General features: G+C 36.4%; 1 protein-coding gene across 2 annotated transcripts in view; it reads right to left on the bottom strand.

The window, feature by feature from the left end:
* Window positions 1–18,879, bottom strand: part of LOC145672880 (uncharacterized) — a 35,978-nt gene extending 17,099 nt beyond the window's left edge. Inside the window, exon 1 of one of the 2 annotated variants that reach the window (XM_081742068.1) lies at window positions 18,480–18,879. The gene's annotated coding sequence lies outside the window, so the exon portion shown is untranslated. Of the gene's footprint in view, window positions 1–18,215; window positions 18,355–18,479 lie in introns of those variants that run through there. The other variant, XM_081742069.1, reaches the window with a different exon arrangement.
* Window positions 18,880–19,326: the final 447 nt, after the last annotated feature.

Raw genomic sequence — 19,326 nt, 5'->3', positions numbered from 1 at the left:
GCTCCAGATTTTCCATTCACCTGTAAGCTACGTAAGTCAAGAAGAGTCGGAGCCTTCTTTGTTTTCTTCATGTAAGTGCCTTTTCATATTGACCTTTCCTGATTGTTCCAGATTCCTTGTTTCGTATCTCAAGCACAGCCTTGTAACCCCCTTTCTCTTATGCCATTTCTATTGCAACTACCAAAACTGTAACTATCTAGTAGTGAAATCAAAATAAATATATTAACCGTGTTTTGGATAAGGTTGTCTCGAGGTTAAAGATGACATGAGGTGGATGGTTACACTGAGGAAAGAAAGAAATAACAAGAAAAGAAAAGAGAAAAGTACAAGAAAAAAGGTATTAAACCTATCTGCATAAAAGAATAACCCAGAAAGAAAACATTCACAAATCAATTCTGTAAAGAAAATTATTTCACTATTTTTGACTAGTAACTGTTTCAACTGTATATTTAGACTGAATATATACTGTATATTTAGAAATAAACTATTCCATTAAGTTGTCAATGCACGTTCTAGAGCAACTTCTCTGTTTGTGAAGAAATCGGTAAAAATAGAGTTTTATAAATCACAGTTCTGGTAAATTAACAATTCCTTTCAGTCAATTGTTTCACTATACTTTGAACATATTCGAAATAATGATAATTTATAACCTAGGTATCTTCTAGGTAAATTATTCCTGTTCAAATATATTATGTGGTAATCGATTTAAAATTTTTTATTTGATTCAGACATATCTGAACATCTGCGCTAACCTGTCATTATTTGGACTTCTGGAAGAATGTGAAACGGATGTAATTTCGCACTATTGCAGCTCCAAGTAATTAATTATGGCAACACTGTTTAATAAGGATATACGCACTGAATTAATATGTTAAATTTTCATTTCGGCTATTGAATGTGTTTTCGGGTAGAATGATTGCTACTTATTCTTCACTAATTTACGAAAAAATTGTATACTTCGCAGATATACTCTCGCCTGTACAGAGAAATACGAGGGTCACTACGAAAGTTTTGAGAGACGCATTGTTGTGGCACAGTATTTGAATTCCAACTATTGCGTTCGGTAGTGGTATCCAGAGCGAAGAAAGTTTCAACTCGCCTCGCTTATCGGTGTGGCCGTATCGCCTTCACTTGTTCGTTGATGTGAGCAGTATTCGACTGTCTAGAATGGAGCTCGAAAGGCATTTTCGGGCAATGATCCTTTACGATTTCAAAAATGGTTTGAACGCGACACAAAGACTTGACTGTTTGCAGAGGACATTTGGTGACCTTGCTCGTTCCCGTGCTACAATTTTTCGGTGGTTTGGCGAATTCAGAAGAGGTCGGACATCACTTAAAGATGAAGAGAGAGCTGGACGTCCGGCAACAGCTGTGTCAGATGAAAACGTTGCCGCTGTGGAACAAATGATTCGAGAAAATACTCGAACAACTTTCAAGGACATTGAATCTAGAGTGAACATTGGATCGCCAGCAGTAACAAAAGTTCTTCATGATCATCCTCGGTTCAGGAAGGTTTTATCTCGTTGGGTGCCTCACACTTTGACTGAACAGCAGAAGCGCATGCGTGTGGAATGGTGTAAAGAAATGCTTGCAAGATTTGATGGAGGCAATTCCCGACGCGTTTCTGACATTGTTACTGGTGATGAGACTTGGATCTTTCCAGACGAAAATCCACAAACGAAAGTGAAGCGACCGCGAAGTGTGGGGAAGATGATGGTCGCAACTTTCTTCTCCAAATCTGGCCATGTTGCAACTGTTCCACTTGAAGAACAAAGGACTGTTACTGCTCAATGGTACACCACTGTTTGTCTAACAAAAGTGTTCTAGAAGCTTCGGGGATGGCGTTCAAGAACTGGATTGCGTGGGACTCTGCTTCATCGTGACAACGCCTCCGCACACACGGCCAACATCACAATTCAGTTTTTAGAATCTACGGAGGTCAAACTTATGACTCATCCGCCATATAGCCCTGACCTGGCCCCGTGTGATTTTTTTCTGTTCCCAGGATCAAAGATCGCATGCGTGGGAAGAGAGTTGAGTTGATTTTGAGTTTAACGTCCCTTTCAGCAGCGAGGCTATATGAGACGTGGACCTACTGATTAACGTGGAATCCGAACCACATGAGCTCCCACCGGGTGCGTGGGAAGAGAGTTTGCAGCCCTGAAGAAGCTGTAGTGGCTTACGAGAATGAACTTTCAACACTTGAAGAAAAAGACTTGCAACACTGCCTAAAAAGTGGTTTTCAAGGATGCAAAAGTGTGTACAGTGTAATGGTGAATACTTTGAGAAAATGTAAGTGTTAAATTGATTTTAAGTATGTAAGTTATTTCACATCTCAAAACTTTCGTAGTGACCCTCGTAGTACACAAAATTAGTGAATTTACATTGAAATATAAAACATAAACGTTACTATTTTATCTTTCACATCAATTGATTTCGAATAATGGTTAATAATTTGGAACAAAGCTGATTTTTTTTTTTTTTTTCAAGAAAATATCGTCAGTGTACTCATTGCAGACTAAAGGGGACGGCGCAGAAATTTGAAATTCATGTGCAAAAACAAGAAATTTACAAAAGATTTTATTTAATACCCAGGAGTCTTAAACATCGGTATTACGGTATGAAACATAATTTCGGATAACTACATTCGCTTACAGATATTGCCGTACAGTCCCGGTCTAGCAGAAGAATATACGAAATTAGTTACAAAGATATTATACTAAATATTTAAATTCGTAATAAGGGAAGTTTGTACAGTACATACGGACAATAGTATTCTCGTGAAAACATCAATCATTAAAATCAAAATAATATATTTTAAAAAAATAACTTCGGGAAATCTCCAACCAAAATTTTAATCAATTAACCAGTTCTTTTTAACTCATCGAGATATTTTACAAAATAAAATATACTGTTAATTGCATACGCATGTGCTTAATATTCCTGTTTATTTGTAAATAGCTAGGCCTAGCTGACGTTAATGATACTATTTTGCAATGACTGGCAAAGATACAGTCTGTCAAACTATTGTGAATATCGGATCTCACGTATTCTAGTGGAAAATAATTCCTGAGCAAGATGAAGAACAACTCTAAGATCACGAAACCATTACGGAACTAAAATCCCTAGAACACCAGAATCCCTAGAAGAATATTTATATATAAAAAATATTTAAAATAAAATGCAAACTGATGCATATCAATAACTAGGATATTATATATATATATATATATATATATATATATATATATATATATATATATATATATAATGTCATGTTAATAACGCAGTTATAATAATTACCAAAAAAAAAAAATACTTATATCAAGGAGTATATGAACTGGCATAAAAGAATGACGCAAAAATGTAGTTCGAGGGAAGAAAAAAAGTTGAAAACAGCGACCATCGAATGTCTCCAAGCCGATAACATTTTAAAAAAATCATATAGCTTAAAATCTAACCCTTCCCCATTCCTAATAACGTTAGCTTGCTAAATTTTGAATAATCGATATCTTGGAGCCATCGTTGATTAGAGATGCAAGGAAAAGGAAAAGAAAGAGACCGAACGAACTGGGGTCGTCGAAGATTATATATATATATATATATATATATATATATATATATATATATATATATATATATATATATATATATATATGCAGCCATTCGTTGTCTTAAGCCGACAAGATTATACATAAGCCAAAACGTAGGTCATCGCAATACAGACCGATTATATTATCCTGAAACCCGCTAGAAGTCTGTGACCAAGCAGAGATACGAAGGAGGACCATTGTTAAGGAGTTACCCTTAATACCTGTGCCATAGTTATTCCGTCTCCACTTGGCGACCTTCAGGACTAGGAAATATGTCTCAAGGCTTGTTCATCTTTGAATTTAGAGATTTCTAAATATATATATATATATATATATATATATATATATATATATATAAAACTAAACTCACTACCGCCAGAGTCGGTTGAAAACGAAAGAAAAAAGTTTCAAAACTGCAGTTCAAGGAAACTGATAAAAGAAAAAATGTAAACTATAAGCAAAAAGGGGTTAAATAAAAATATATATTAATCATTGTGACTATCAATTATTCAGCCTTAGGTTGGCAATCTGTTAACGTTATTATCGGAGCAATCAGAATGTCAGCGAACTTCACTAAGAGATAAATAACATCCGGAGGGAAAGCTTGAAATCAAATCAGATATTTAATTTAAGAATCCATCGGTAATGGGAAATATTGCTGAATTTCCTTACAGTGAGTTCACATACATATCCCCCCCCCCCCCATCACAGCGCTGTCCTGTCCCGAAGGAACTATGACAAACATCATGAAGTATACGAAGAGCTGAAAACTTCCCCTCTCATGAAAACAAAGTGGAAAGTACTTAACTCGAATATAGAAAACAGTAAAATTAAAAAAAGAAGAATAATGAATTGAAAAAAATAACCGCTATTACTTATTTCCTACTAAATCTTCCACGTTATTAGAAACATTGTAAATATATGGTATAATAACATTGCTAATTAATACAAAAACGTGTTTACTGAGTTTTGCGAAATATTCATATTTATTGACGTCATCAAACTCTTTGCCTACACTTACATACAAAACTACAACTAAACGGCGTGACAAAAATCTTGGCATTTGAAGGCGGCGCTCCAAGTTCCCTTTAAATGCTGCTAGCAAATGAGAGGCCAGCGGCATTGCCACATTTATTTTGTACACATCCACGTCTATCGTCTGCCATCTGATCGCGCTATAGTTTGTTTGCTTAGCCATAGGTATGCTCCTTAGCACTTGGCAACGTCGCGTCAGAGCTTGCGTTTTATTCGTTTAGCTGAAATGCCAAGATGTTTGTCACAGGCTTTAATTTCCACTCAAACCAACTGTGCGAATTAACTTTTCAGAAATTATAGTCTTCGACGAAATGTCTGGGAGACTCCGATCACAATCACACACACACTTACTCATTTCCATCTAGTGGCCTCTTATATGTATACACATCATTGGGCTTATATAAACGTTGGGCCCCTATTATCTTCATGGGGGCCGCGGTGGCTCAGTGGTAGAGCGTTCACCTCGGGTGCTTGGGGTCCCGGGTTCGATCCCAGCCCCCGCCAAGTGAACCTTATGGTGGACAAACACCGTGTGCATGGGTTTTCTCGGGGTTCTCCCGTTTCCTCCCACTTTCTTCATTGCACTCATTTCTCATTATCACCGTCTCCTTTAGCCTAACCGGCATAATCGTGGGACGTAAAACTCAAAGATTTCATTTCATTTTTTTCCTATTATATTCATAAGATTCATAATCACACCTGGTATCAAAATTTTCGAAAGCCTGGATCCCCTCACTGAATTACAGTAATTCGTATCCCAAAAGAATCACTTAACTATCCATGATGCAGTATATCGTCATTCCCACGAGACAAAGAAACATCATATAGCGGAAAAACACGCATGGGAACTCACAGTAAGAACCAGACAAAAATATATACACAGAAATTCGAATTCAAAGTTGTTAATAACACGAGAATAACCCGGCACTAAAGTATCAATACTGAATGTGTGACTATGTCAACGGGGTAGTCATATACAAACAAAATAAATGTAAGTCAAATATAACCACTAGTGTGCATCCTAACAAAACAGTAACTACATACACACTACATGCTTATACCCTAAACATCCGAAAATCATCAACTAAAATATTAATAACTTCCCGTTAGGTGGTGGGATTACGTATCCGCAATAAAATTCTCACTAGTGTTAAAACTGTTTGAAGCCATGTTTGTACTGCTGATTATCACAAAAGAAAAGAATAAAAAAGGAGAGAGAGTGTGTAGACTAAGATCTTATTATTTTATCCCATAATCTATATATATAAAAGAGAACGTACAATTCTTTGTCCGCTCATCACGCTAATACGGCTGAACCAATTTCTTTCATTTTTGGGGGGTTATTAGGATTTGGACCCTAGATGGTTTTTATCATATCACTTTAATTTTTAATTACCAGTGTCTTGAGATAATTGACCATTCAGGTGTCCACAAATCCTTTGTTAGTTCATCATAGGTAAAAATAAACGTATTTATATGCAACCCGCATGACCGTGTCACTCGGCGGGTTAACATAAATGACAGGCGATATACAGCGGAAAATAGCTTGAATCTTCTGTTTAAAATTTTTTAAAAGATTTGCTTATTTTTACAGACACTTTTACAATATGCCAGCACCGGGATGACCGCAGCGAAGCGGGGCGGGTTAACATAAATGACAGGCGATATAATGTTAAGATTTACTGCAATCTTCTATGGTTTTTATCATATCACTTGAAAGCGAAAAAGTAAAAATTATCTAAGTAACAAAGTTTATTGCGTTCCGGGGTGACCGCAGCGAAGCGGGGTGAACGCTGCTAGTGTTCTAATATTGGAAAACAAAACTCACTTAGGAACTGAGGGTCCCTAGTGAGGAAAGAAATATAGCAAAACTCCATTACGCCCCTTAGCACTTACAACCTATTTAGCCCCGCATGGCTACACGGACATGCATCACGTAAACACTATCTTTTTCCATTTCAAAATTCTGAATCAAATCAATAACTAACATTTAATTACATTTCCCCCTTTCTTTTACACAGAAATTAGTTATGAGCAAGAGAAAACGTACAAAAGAAAAATAATTTACTATTCAAGCAATCATTAATTGAAGTCACTGAATTTTCCAAATGGCTACTTAGTTATTCACCACCGAAGCATCCATTGTCAAAATGAAGATTCTTTAATTTCCGCTATCCAAAAAATTACGATTCTCACCGAGCAACTCACTTTACTTATGGTCTGAATATTCAAAGGATCATCTGTATTTTCAATACACCATTCATCCAAAACTTTAATATTTGAAAATTATCACAATCCCGTTGCAGATCTTCACTCAAAACCGGCAGCAGTAAAAAGGACGATTTCTTATCTTATCCTCCTGGCTCCAAGATATCTGGAAGCGGTAATTTTACCCAATCATATCTGTTCGATCCACCTGTTACAGGTGTGACGAGAAAGAAGACAAAGCAAAAAAAAAAAAAAAAAAAATCACTGCAAAAATTTTCTATTGGCTATTTCAGCTTGTTAATTATAAAGGCCTACCGCTCACTGGCAACATTTTGTCGGGCAACTATCTTGTCGCTCTGGCTAAATGCATTGAGTCTTATGGGAGTCCGCTCACTGAGGCGACAGCGACAGAAAAGTTGCCGAGGTGTCGCCAAGCAGGGCGACAGCAGGGCAACATCTCGGCGACGGAACAGTTGCGCAACATTTAAAAATGCATTGAGTCTTATGGGAGTCCGCTCACTGAGGCGACGGCGACAGAAAAGTTGCCGAGGTACCGCCAAGCAGAAAGATAAAAAATAAATGTTTTCTACAAGTTTTTTTCGCGTAACAGTTCGTTCCGTGTGTAGCGCGTGAAAAGAAGTGTTCGCAATGGAAACTAATACATTTTTTGATTAGTGACTAGCATGTCTTTAATTAGTGATAAAAAATATGCAAAATTAATTGAGGAAATAGAGAAACCTCCAGCGTTAAAGAAGAAATATATATAAAGAAGAAATATATATATATAAAGAAGAAATTATTGAAGGAAGTGTGTTTTGCTGTTGTAAGAAACTAGAATGAGCTTTCCATCCAAGAAAAAACAACACAGATAGGTACACTCATGTCCAAAATTATTGTCTATAAATATGTTTTTTTGTAGGAATATAATTTGATAACGAATTCGCCCGGTATTTCTTATAATGTTAGTATGTGTATAATCAGCAAAGACATGTATGTGGAAAATTTCATGTCAAAAGAGTAAGAACAATAAAACGAAAATAAATATTTATTGTCCATTTAGCAACATTTTGTTTTACTCATTCTAATTTTCGTATTTATAATTCTTTCATATGAAATTTACCACAAATATACATTTCCCGATTATACACATAGTATCAGTATTAAAAGTACCCTCCAAAATCATTATCAAATTATATTCTTACAAGAAGACAGTTATAGATATGCGACAATCATTTTGGACATGAGAGTACATTAATCGATAATGACATATCGCTGTCATACTACACACTATTACTTTCATTAATTTCCCACAACTAGAAAAATAGAGATAAAATTATCATTATCAATTTTCTTTCCATTTCAAATATAAAAAAGAAAAAATGGTACAGTATAAAAGTAGCCGATTTTAAAACGTGAAGAATACACAGGAAGAACGAAGAAAGCCAATTTTTATATTATGGCTATACGTAGAACATCTGAGAGTACAGTTACGGTACAGTGTTGTCGGATTGCCGCTTTTGTTAGTTTCGTTCTGTTAGTTATTTCCAGTCGTTTTATAGTTTCGTTATTCTTGTTATCTTTTGATTCGAATAATTGTTCCTGTTCGCATTAGCTTACATAATGCTGTTATTTTTGTCACTCATTGACGTTCAGGGACGTCATTTAGGGGGGGGGGCAGGAGGTGCAATTGCTCCCTAAGAGTTTGAGAAATACATATACTTTAATCAATTGTCTACTAATATATTAGTATAAAACGTGAAAGTCTTATGTCGGTGGTGCTCTTGCCCCCCTCAAGTGAAGTCTGAAATAACGCCCCTGTTGACGCTACCTTCAAAAGTTTATTTAAATTTATTTATTTAACCATTGAAATGAGCGGTAGTTTTTTTTTTATGTCCGAAACCAGCGATTATGTGAACTGTTCCGGTTGCCGATTATGTAAATTGTGATATCAAATGCTCGGCAACTTTTCTGTTGCCGTCGCCAGTGAGCGAGGGTATGGCAACAAAACTGTTTTGTCTCCTTGAAGTTGCTGAATGCAGGCGACAGCGACGAGATAGTTGCGCAACTGTTTTGTCGCCAGTGAGCGGTAGGCCAAAGAATACTGTAAACGACAAACTTTATTATAATCCCAAAGAAAGAAAATTTGATGCTATAGGCCTTTTAGGTTTATTTATTAACTGAAATTTCTGTTTCTCGGCAAAGCACTGATACTTAAGTGCAATAAAATTTAATAGAACGCCTAAAACATTTTATTTCCAGTTCATAACGTATTTAATCGTAATTAAATATATTATTTAGGATTAGGGACTTAAAATTACAATTTCATGTAAAATTGAAATCCTTAAGTACCCAAGTACTGAAAGAAAAAAAAATCTATATGAAAAAGAGAAAGGTATGAAGATTTTTTTTCAAATCAATGTAATGATAAGTTACATTCTTTATGCACGTTATAAGAACAAGCAATCAAAACAATTATCACTTTCCTACGCTCTTTGATTCATGTTTGTCCCTATCTCTCGTAATATTCTGTAAGAGATCAGCTTACGATTTAGACTGACTGAGAACCTACAATCAAGGGTTCGATTCTCAAAATTTACACTCCAGTATTTACTATCCTTCACAGATCGTGGCTAAGCGGTTTGCATACGCGCCTTTGGCATGAGAGACCCGAGTTCGTTTCGGGAGTTCATGTAGTTCGGATTCGACGTCAATCAGTAGGATCCGTCTCATATAGCCTCGCTACTGAAGGGGACGTTAAAATCAACTCAAGAATAACAATCTATTAAGAGCCCCTTAAGTTATTGAGATGGAACAGTATCTAAATAAATAAATAAATAAGTTGACGCGTGTTCCACCATTTTTGAAAATTCCGTTTCTAAGAGGGCAGTTTCTATTTTTTTTTTTTTTTTTTTTTATTTTTTCACATTCAAATTGTTGTCTATCATTTTCAAGGGAGAATGTCTCAACTATTTGAAACGAATTTTTCAATATAGACCTAGCTAATACTTGGCGCGAGCCGGGATTTCATCATGTCACTTTCATTAAAATGTTTACCCTAAGGGAGAGGAGAGGAATTTAAAATTTGTGCTAAACCTCAGAAGCTCCTCGAATTAGGTAGATGAAACACTCGGAATTTGAATTTCTTGTTAAAAAGTAAGTTGACACATGTCCCAGCGTTATCGAAAATTTTGCTTCCAAGGAAAGGAGGAAGGGTGGTTATTTCTGTGATATTTTAGTTTCCCATTTTGTATTCATAAAATGGCGGAAGTAAGGGAATGGTTGAACTGTTTAAAATGTATTTTTGAATGTAGTTAACACTTGGATTCACCTTTTTTTTTTTTTTTTTTAATCATTTCACTGCAAATGAAATGCGTGTGCTAAGGCGGAGAAGGTTTACTGTCGCATCGTTTAAAATGTCGCATAACTGTCGCATCGTTTAAAATAAATTTTTGAATATAGCATGATTTTGGCATCGGTTTTCTGCTATTGTTCTTTCACAATCATTTCATATCGTTCATTTTTTTTATACTCTTTTGTGCAAGTTTAAAGGGTAAAACTTATGGAAGCTAAAGGTTAAAAAAATGAAATGAAATCTCTGAGTGTTACGTCCCACGTTTATGCCGGTTAGGCTAAAGGAGACGGTGATGATGAGTAATGAATGAAATGGTGGAATGAATAAAGTGGGAGGAAACGGAAGAACCCCGAGAAAACCCACGCACACGGTGTTTGTCCACCACAAGGTTCACTTGGCGGGGGCTGGGATCGAACCCGGGACCCCAAGCACCAGAGGTGAACGCTCTACCACTGAGCCACCGTGGCCCCTAGCTAAAGGTTAAGAACACAATTATACGTAATATTAATTGATCGGCACCTAAGGATTGCCCATGAGACGAGACGAGACGAGATAGCCTCGTGTTTTGCTTCGTAAGGAGCCCTAGTAGAAGGCATAGAGTATAAAGTTATCATATTGCGAATCTTTGTGCCTATACGAGAGTTTTAACCTTTTAAATGTGTCGGAGCCAGGCCCTCTCCCAACAAAATTTGTCCCTTGCAGCAAAATCAAAATGTGAGGAACTTTATTGGGACAATATTTTGGTGTATTGACAATAGCAATTTTATTATTATTATTATTTTATCTCTGGGAGGCAGGCTTTTCCTTCTACCCCCGTGAAAATATGCCTGGAAGAAACTGGTCGGGATTGTTGAGAAAAACATTAGAATTTTACAGTGCTTGGTTTGAATTTTCGGGTCTAAATCTAAATTTCTTCTTTGTCTTCAAAATCTTGCAGTACACCTCATTGATTTTAGGTCATAGAGGTTTTACAGTCAACAATTTAGAATGATTAGTCTCCTATGATCAGGCAGACAGTTACCCTAAGTGATATATTAAGCTTTCCGACAAGATAAGATTGTAAAGTGGATCAAAATGATTAAAAGAAAATTAAATTCGATCCGATTTTATATTCTATTCCAGATCCAATTCTCATTTTTTTTAAAAAAAAAAATCGAAATTGAAATAATTTATTCAAGTTTTATAAAAAAATACCTCATTGATATAAGTCTCTAACAAGAGAAGAAATCTTATTCTTTTTTTTTAAAAAAAAAAAAAAAAAAAACTACCGCTCGTGTTAGTAGTAAAAAGTATCCACGCTTGGATAAATTTCTAATTACGTTTTTAATGCTAATTTGAAGACGTTGAATGAAATGGAACGAGTTGACTTGTACGAATGTCATATCAAAACTCAACTTTCATGTCCTGATACTTAAGACTCGTGTTGACATCTCTGGCCGTTCTATTGAGAGAGAGAGAGAGAGAAAGCAAGAACCAACGTAGTATACAAACCACCAATCTGGATAATATGTTGTTCTTGTAACGAAATATATATCGAACATAAAGAAATTGACATGTAATATGAACTCTATGTTTAAGAAAATTATTGTAGTTTTATTTTGTAATACACCAACACTGTAATTGGGCTTATACCTGTTGTGTTGATAACAAATAAATAAATAAACATATTTGTCCATGGGATTATTACCATATTTTTAAATGTACCACAATACTATACTGAGACTATGGAAAATCACGATAATGACATGGATAAAAATGGCACACAATAAACAAAGTGGGAGGAAACAGGAGAACTCGAAAAAAAGCCATGCTTTCGTATTTGTTTACAAAAAGAGCCCAATTGACGCAGGCTGGGATGGAATCAGGGACCCCACATGCTGGAGGTGAATGCTATACCAGAAAGCGACAGCGGTTCCCACGAAAAAAACAACAAAAAAATGGCCTCAAAGTTGGAATATGCATAAATACAAACAACCCCATTTTGAGATTATTTTTCTCGTGATTCCACGAACGAATACGAATTAAGCGTCCTCAAATTAGTATAAAAATCGGAATTAGAAATGGTATCCAGGTTTGGGTATTTTTCTACTGCCATTAAGCGGTAGTTAATTTTTGTGTTTAAAATATCCACTACTTCACACACTCACAGTACATAAAATATTCCATCCCCATGACAACAAGAAACAAGACAAACACCTGACCACGCTTGTTCGTTGGCATTATACACAAGCAGACTGTGTGACGCCGTCTTGGTCAATCCAGTTGACACCAGTGATGATAAGATTACGTGAGTCAGATTCACGTCCCAATCGCTAACACAGATAAATTTTACCTTTAAAAATATTATATCAATATTAACTGTAACAGTAGAACAAACTCGTAAATGAACTACATATGTAACGGTTGTTTCCAGGTTGTAGTTTTTGAATTTTTAGCATTAGAGCCGATTCTTTCTTAGAACTCTCATTCTATCACCTACTTCATATTCAGACACGAGCCTAAAAAGCATAAATTAAAGGTTTTATTTTTACGAATTTCATTTTCATGCTGGCTTCAATCTAATATAAATAAAATAGTTTGTCTCTGTGTTTGTCTGTCTGTGTGCGGCCTGAGGGCCAGACGAGTGGACCGAGAGTTTCCAAATTTTGGTCACGGATACCTTAGTCCAAGGCCCCAGACCGACGAAGCATTTATTCAAAATTCAAACCACGGGGTTCTCAGGGAGGGCGTTTACCGAGACATGTAAAAGTAGTAGAAAATGACCGATATTTGTGTCGAATTCATAGTTTTCGCGGTCGCTGAGATCAATGGTGGCACTTCCATTAGCGATTAATTTCAAATTCAGCTACCATTGTATGTGGGCCAGGGGGTCACGTACGAAAGGGGATTTACCGAGACACGTAAAAATAATCCAAAATGACCGATGTTAATGTCAAATCCATAGTTCTCGCGGTTGCTGCGATGAATGATGATACTCCCACAGGCGTTGACTTCCAAATACAGCCCTCATTATCTGGGAACAAGGGGATCTTAGGGTGCGTTTACCGGGATATGTGTAGTAGAAAATTACAGATATTTTTCTCCTCTCGTTGTTCAGCTTGTTTATATAGATATTTTATCTGACGCATGCGAAGAATAGGTATTTTAGCTAGTCTACAATAAAAAATGAAATGAAATCTTTGAATTTTACGTCCCACGGTTATGCCGGTTAGGCTAAAGGAGACGGTGATGAATAAAATGGTGAAATGAAGAAAGTGGGAGGAAACGGGAAAACCCCGAGAAAACCCACGCACACGGTGTTTGTCCACCACAAAGTTCACTTGGCGGGGGCTGGGATCGAACCTGGGACCCCAAGCACCAGAGGTGAACGCTCTACCACTGAGCCACCGCGCCCCCTAGTCTACAATAAAACGAAAGATTATTTAGACATACATATTGTAATCATTGTTGAAGATGTATATTTTAAATCATAGAAATTTTATATCGAAATTTATATTGCTTAAGAATTAAAGATAGTCACACCATAACATTCCATAATAGGAAATATTATGGTGTGAGGATCTTTCATTTTTAAATAAAACTCCGGGGTAGGGGGGCACGATGGCTTAGTGGTAGAGCGTAACCTTTGGTCTGTGGGATCTCTGCCTTCGAAGTAAGTTTGGGGTGGGCAACGTCGGGGCTTTTTTTTAATTTTTGGAGGGAGTACTCCCGTTTCTCCCAGTTTCTCATTCCACCAGTTCTTCCATCATCATTCACTTGCCTTAATCATTGTCTCCCTTAGCCTTAAGGGCATAATCGTGGACGTTAAACTGAACGATTTAAAGAAAACTCGTCAGAAAGGCTTAAAGAAAACTTATAGATAAGAAAACTCGTCAGAAAGGCTTAAAGAAAACTTATAGATAAGAAAACTCGTCAGAAAGGCTTAAAGAAAACTTATAGATAAGAAAACTCGTCAGAAAGGCTTAAAGAAAGCTTATAGATAAGAAAACTCGTCAGAAAGGCTTAAAGAAAACTTATAGATAAGAAAACTCGTCAGAAAGGCTTAAAGAAAACTTATAGATAAGAAAACTCGTCAGAAAGGCTTAAAGAAAACTTATAGATAAGAAAACTCGTCAGAAAGGCTTAAAGAAAGCTTATAGATAAGAAAACTCGTCAGAAAGGTTTAAAGAAAGCTTATAGATAAGAAAACTCGTCGAGATCTATCACAACGGCAAATTTTGTCAAGCTCGGATGAGATTCGTCAACAGAATGCAATACATATCACTCTTTTACTACGTACGTACCCAACGTTGGTGGCCAGTAACTCGAGAACTAAAGTTTTGCATAATAATATTTCACAAACGTTCTAATCTTGTGAATCTCTCCTACCATAGCAACTTTAATTTAAAAATCGGATGAGTTCCAACGATTTTGCTTTAGTTGATTTTACTGAGTCCAAACACAACTTTATGGCCAATAATTTGAAAGCCAAAGATCTGCGCACCATACTAAAATATTTCACACTATCAAAGCGTCAAATCTTTAAAATCATTGAGTTTTACGTCCTACGGTTATGCTGGGTAGGCTAAAGGAAATGGTGATGATGAGAAATGAATGAAATGGTGGAACGAAGAAAGTGGGAGGAAAAGGGAGGAGGACCCCCAGAAAACCTACGCACATGGTGTTTGTCCACAACAAAGATCACTTGGTACGAGCTGGGATCGAACCAAGGACCCCATGCACCAGAGATGAACGTTCTACCACACCAAGGCGTCAAGGTTACTACTATGCCAAGATTGGTCAATATCGAATGAGTTTGATCGATCGCGAATCCTATCCTTCTAATTATTTTTTAGAAGAAAACTTTATAAAAAGGTGCCAGTACTGCGTACCGTTACTTCCCACCAAAAGAGCACTGGATAGCTAAGAATAAGAAAAAAACTTGTTATTAATCATTATGTTACTCCCTCAGCTCAATCCCTGCCCCTCCCCTCACCTTTGGTGCGAGCTATCTCGGGTTCGATTCCCGGTGGAGGCACTTGGTCGAAACAGTGTAAAAAGGTTTTTCAGGCCAGGCATCCTGAATGAGGTTTTCATGGATTTACCCGGATCACACCAGGCAAATGCCGGGTGGTACCTAACATAAGTCCCAGGCCGCTTCCTTCTTAACCAAATCCTTTCTTCCTTCCCTTTTCTCGATTAGTATGCTTGCCGAGGGACCTTATCCCTCAAACGTGACGGGCTAACATGTCCATTGATGCCGAAAGCCCAAAATCTAAAATCCTAATCAATCCCTACCCTATACCGCCTCTATTTAACTGGATTAAGTTGCGAAAATCCTCACAGAAATAACATACTGCATTTAGCAGTAGGTCCTATTTGCTCTTTAGTACACTAGAAATTAGAGTCCCACATCTGATGAAGGATTTTCTTTTGTAACTATTTCGTCAATTACATCATACAGCTTACTTTCGCATCTTATCGCGAGAAGCAATACGGCGTATTTTCCCATGTCTGGGCAATGCAAGGACATCGACGTATTATCCGAGTGTGTTTACCTCTCTATCTTCTACGAAGAGGAAAACTTATAGCATGGCTTTTTTTTTTTCTTTCTTCAGGAAACAGATAAATGTAGTAAACATTATGGAGGTAAAGTATTAGTCAGAAATAATTCGATTTCAGTAACGCTGAAGATGTTTCGGATATTATTTCTTTTTAAAGACACTGTAGATTTTGGTATAGTAATATGGCACTTTTTAGACGATTTGGTTTCTTGCTAAAATAGCAAGTCAGAGTGCTTTATATTGTAGGAACGGTAATTGGCTCATTTAAATAAAATAGCTTCGAGGTTTGGACCAACTTCCTTTCTTCCACCTATTTACCCTTGGAAAATTATTTTTTCTAGTTTAATATCCCACCGTTATGTTCTAAGACAGGTGATTAATCAAAGTTAATAATTGTGAAAATAAATTTCTTGTGTTCTCTCCCCAGGAATCGAACCTGAAATCAAGTGCACTAAAGACACATGAGGTAGCCACTAGACTAGTTGGAGCGCTATTTATACTTTAATTTCAGCTGGGATAAATGGGTATGATCGCGACACTTTATGTATTATACACTACATTTTGTATGGATGTCCGCTGGAAGGACAAAGTCTATTATTTATTATTATTATTATTATTATTATTATTATTATTATTATTATTATTATTATTATTATTATTATTATTAAATATCTATGGCCTTTTGGTATAAAGACTCACCGTCAGCTCATGATAGGGGAAGAGAATGAACGTGGAGAGGGTTTGTTTGAGACAAAAAAGAAAATGTATTGTGCGAGATTACTCTTCGCACACTAACACAAATGACGCACACGATCCTTAAAATCTCTATCTACGAGTTTACCCCCATTGATCTCTAAGACCCTGCAAAATTTAATGAAGATAATATAAAGTGTTGCAGCGAAAACATGTCAAATGATTTTTTTTAAAAAAAGTTTCAGATCAACAAGCCGTGGCAAAGAGCGCGAAACACACAGAAATGAAATCTTTGAGTTTTACGTTCCACGATTATGCCTGTGAGGCTAAAGGAGACGGTGAAGATGAGAAATCAATGAAATGATGGAGTGAAGAAAGTGGGAGGAAACAGGAGAACCCCGAGAAAACCCACGAGTACGGTGTATGTCCACCACAAAGTCCACACAGAGCGAGCTGGGATCGAACCAGGGACCCTAAGTACCGGAGGCGAACGCTCTACCACTGAGTCACCGGGCCCCTACGAAACACAAAGAGTAGCCATTTATAAAACTTTTATCTAATTCAGTTCAAAACTTCCTAACTTTCACCAATTAACACCCCACTGAACTCAAAAGGTGTATTTTGTCTCCATGCTTATGCTTTATAAGTTAGCATTTCGGCTTTGTCTAATTTAAAAATCGCATTCTCTGTTTTACGTGAGCAGATGTATCTTGGAATCCAAACGTAGTCCGTTTGAGAGCCTGATTCAAGTTCCAGAACAATTTTTTCTTCTTTCAAAATAATATAAACTGAATTAAACTGTTTTTAGATCCTACGAACTCGAATTTTCGAAATGATTTTAACAGTAAATACACTGCACTTTAAGGTAACGTCTTAACTAATTTATAATATTTAAATGAAAGTGTAAATTAATAAAATTACAAATGTAAAAACTTTAAAAGGGATTGATGATGGGGCATGTGGGAGCTGGAAGAGGAGAAAGATTGTGCTTGAAATGCAATAGCGTTTCTACTCCAACCGTAACCGTGAAGTTCTTCTCCTTAACTATAACCGTATTAGAATTCGACTTTGTTCGATCTCCAATGAGGTAGATATTTCTAAGTTTATATGTGACTGTACGCCTATGAGTACCTAGGTACCAGCGACGCAACCAAGTTAGTTGTCACCCGGGGTAAGAACTCGCCTTAGCGCCCCTCCTGACCAACCAAACCAAAACGCCCCCGACTACATCTGATATTGGCATTACGCAGTGATTCTCCTATTCTATTTTTTCTTCAAGTGGTAAAGCTTGATTTCAAAACTGCAGAACAGAATTTAATTTTTAGTACAAGATAAAACACCAAACTAATTAGTATTTGATTGCCTGAGAGTAGCATGCTTGACATTCTTATGATTTTATCATAATAACTGCAAATCACAGTTTTTTTTTTTTTTTTTTAATTATAACGGGATGTGCATATGTGTAGAATGAATCAACAGTCTGTTGCTTTAGAATAGAATATTTAATTATCACAAACCGTCAAGCTGTTGTCTGGAATATTATACTCGAACATTTTGCAAATCTCTTAAATCGATGTAAGTTAAATGAAAAAAACACAAAAAGGTGGAACTAAAACTTAACTTTGCACGCTCTTTTGGCTCCAAAGGTTTTGACAATGTCACCAAAAGATAGCTTCGAGGCTAATCTATGCTCTATGGATATGACCCTAAGGTTGGTGAGTCGTTGTTGTCCTGTTAAGTTTCTGAGGTAATTTTTTAGGATCCTTAGTTTGCTAAAACTCCTTTCCTTGCCTTATAGTGAAAATAAATATTTGTCGTTTCTCCTCCATCTGGCGCCCGAGCACAAGCCCCGTTTGACTTCCCTCTTAGTTACTTCACTGCTACGTACATGAGTAACGTTTCCAACTTCGGTGCGAAAAACCCATATTCGATACACGGTAAGAGCACTTGTAATTCACGTTGGGTGTAGCCTTGGTGCTGAAGAGAGACGTCACATTCCATTCAATCACCCAATCAAAACACAAACTAATATGATAATTTAAAAGTTGAACTCACCTTACAGTTAACTTCAATCCATGATGCATATGAAATCAGTAATTCACAAACTACGAAATGCCAAGCAACACAATTTTCCAGACAAGATTATTTCCACGTTGCTATAAGTTTAATTACAAGAACATGAAGTTTCTGAAGGAAAATAAGCCAGTGGATTTATCTATGTTTCTAGCTGTTTCTGGATTTACCCTATGGGTGAAGATTTCAAAAACATGCCTGTTCAAAGTCGATAAATCAACTAAGATTAGAACTTCACTTAACGTATCAACACAACAAATCATACTTCATGCTTCTCTACACCAATTGTTTCTGCGCTCAACACCACATGAACAAGATACTGCAACATTGCCTCAGGACTGAAAACATCAAAACGTTTCTGTGACGAAAAACCTTTTTCTGTGTACATACTGATAAGAGAAAGGAAAAGAAAAAACTCACTGGCAATGTTTATTGATACAGTCCACTGATTCCGATGTAGATAGTGTCATGTTTTTATTTATTTATGTTAAAACATTTCCAACTTTTGGAAATAACTATGAATAAAGACTTGCATAAGTCGATTGGTTTTAATATTGTTATCTACAGTTTAAGACAAGCAAATTATGAAGATTTTGCAAACAAATTACATACCGAAAAATTTAAAATAAATCAACTGTACTCGTGATTTTAAATGCATGAAGATGAACTAGTGCATTGATAAAATAAAATTAATAGATTAGTTTATTAATGTTGAACGTCCCTTTTTAACACCAAGGCTACAGGGTGAGACAGTGGCGAAGACAGGAACATATCAAGAAGAGAGCACACGAGTATAAATGTAAGGCATCCTTAACCTCTTGGGTCAAAT

The sequence above is a fragment of the Thermobia domestica genome, chromosome 16 (genome assembly GCF_964235325.1).
Source record: "Thermobia domestica chromosome 16, izTheDome1.hap1.1, whole genome shotgun sequence".
Lineage (NCBI taxonomy): Eukaryota > Metazoa > Arthropoda > Insecta > Zygentoma > Lepismatidae > Thermobia > Thermobia domestica.
The sequence above is the reverse complement of the archived record's forward strand: the minus strand, read 5'-3'. Positions and strand labels throughout refer to the sequence as shown.